Genomic DNA, 2,500 nt, shown 5'->3' on the forward strand with positions numbered 1-2,500 from the left:
TTCCTGCCTGGCCCAGTCCAGCGTCCAGCCCCTGTTCGTCGAAAAATCTGCGCTGCCGATTTTCCACGCGGCAGCCCCTCTTTTCGTCAGCGTGCCCCCCTGACGAATTTTCCTGCCTGGCCCGGCCGGTCCAGCCCCTGTTCGTCGAAAAATCTGCGCTGCCGATTTTCCACGCGGCAGCCCCTCTTTTCGTCAGCGTGCCCCCCTGACGAATTTTCCTGCCTGGCCCGGCCGGTCCAGCATCCAGCCCCTGTTCGTTGAAAAATCTGCGCTGCCGATTTTCCACGCGGCAGCCCCTGTTTTCCTCAGCGTGCCCCCCTGACGAATGTTCGTCGAAAAATCTGCGCTGCCGATTTTCCACGCGGCAGCCCCTCTTTTCGTCAGCGTGCCCCCCTGACGAATGTTCGTCGAAAAATCTGCGCTGCCGATTTTCCACGCGGCAGCCCCTCTTTTCGTCAGCGTGCCCCCCTGACGAATTTTCCTGCCTGGCCCGGCCGGTCCAGCCCCTGTTCGTCGAAAAATCTGCGCTGCCGATTTTCCACGCGGCAGCCCCTCTTTTTGTCAGCGTGCCCCCCTGACGAATTTTCCTGCCTGGCCCGGCCGGTCCAGCATCCAGCCCCTGTTCGTCGAAAAATCTGCGCTGCCGATTTTCCACGCGGCAGCCCCTGTTTTCCTCAGCGTGCCCCCCTGACGAATGTTCGTCGAAAAATCTGCGCTGCCGATTTTCCACGCGGCAGCCCCTCTTTTCGTCAGCGTGCCCCCCTGACGAATGTTCGTCGAAAAATCTGCGCTGCCGATTTTCCACGCGGCAGCCCCTCTTTTCGTCAGCGTGCCCCCCTGACGAATTTTCCTGCCTGGCCCGGCCGGTCCAGCCCCTGTTCGTCGAAAAATCTGCGCTGCCGATTTTCCACTCCGCAGCCCCTGTTTTCGTCAGCGTGGCCCCCTGACGAATTTTCCTGCCTGGCCCGGCCAGTCCAGCGCCCAGCCCCTGTTCGTCGAAAAATCTGCGCTGCCGATTTTCCCCGACGAACCTGCAGCTGCACAAATCCGCGCTGCCACTGCCCCATTGTCTGGACCAACAGTCTTTTCCATCAAGCCCTGGACTATAAATCGTCCAGACTCATCGCCAGCACCCGCTGCCGATTCTGCCGACTTTGCCGATTTCGTCGGCGCTGCCGATTCCAACACTGCACCCACCGTGTCTAAACCAGCGCTGTTTCGTCAGCGTGTCCCCTTGACGAATTTCCCTGCCTGGCCTGGACAGTCCATCTTCCAGCCCATGTTCATCGAAAAATCTGCGCTGCCGATTTCCCCGACGAACCTGCAGCTGCACAAATCTGCGCTGCCGATTTCCCCCCCTGTCGGCATGGCTGCCGCTGCCCCGATGTCCAGACCAACAGTCTTTTTTGTCGACTTTGCCGATTTTGTCCGCGCTGCCGATTCCAACACTACCCCCTGCATCCAAACCAGCATTGTTTCGTCAGCTCTTCCCCTGACGATTTTAGCCCTGTAACAAACAGTAGGCCTCCAATCCCGCCAACGGGAGCCAAGTTGATAGGGAAGAGAATTGAATGACGCGCCTGGTCCTCGCACCCCGCCACCCGAGGGGCCTTTTTCCCGGCAGCCTCTGAAAAACTCTAGCTTTCACGGTCCTCGCCGCCCCTCACCACCATGGCAGGCCTCTAATCCCACCCATCAGCAGTTGTAGCCGATAGGGCAGTGATTTGAATGACGCGTCGCGGGCTGCCGGGTCATCTCACCCGGCCATTAATTGGAGCGTTTTTGGCTGGCCGAGGATGGGGGGATGGATCTCTTCTTCCGAAAAAGCAAACAGTACATCGGGAGTTATGTTGACGGGGCATGGAATTGAATGACCCGTCGCGGGCCGCCGGGTCATCTCACCCGGCCATCCCGGGGAGCGTTTTTCCCGGCAGCATCGGGGAAACTCTTGCTTTCACTGCCCGCTGCCCAAGTCCCCACTCGCATCGGCCCCCCGCGCCAACAAGCCAACGCTGCCGAATCGGCAGACACTGCTGCCGAATCTGCCGACACTGCCCCGCGGGCTGCCACTGCCCCAGTGTCTAAACCAGCGGTCTTTCTCATCGAGCCTTGGACTATCCAGTCCGTCCTGACTCATCGCCAGCACCTGCTGCCGATTCTGCCGACTTTGCCGATTTTCTCGGCGCTGCCGATTCCAACACTGCGCCCACCGTGTCTGAACCAGCGCTGTTTCGTCAGCGTGTCCCCTCGACGAATTTTCCTGCCTGGCCTGGACAGTCCACCGTCCAGCCCGTGTTCGTCGAAAAATCTGCGCTGCCGATTCTGCCGACTTTGCCGATTTCGTCGGCGCTGCCGATTCCAACACTGCCCGCCGTGCCTGAACCAGCGCTGTTTCGTCAGCGTGTCCCCTCGACAAATTTTCCTGCCTGGCCTGGACAGTCCATCGCCCAGCCCATGTTCGTCGCAAAATCTGCGCTGCCGATTTTCCCCGACGAACCTG

This window comes from Populus nigra, chromosome 2, assembly GCF_951802175.1.
Source record: "Populus nigra chromosome 2, ddPopNigr1.1, whole genome shotgun sequence".
NCBI lineage: Eukaryota > Viridiplantae > Streptophyta > Magnoliopsida > Malpighiales > Salicaceae > Populus > Populus nigra.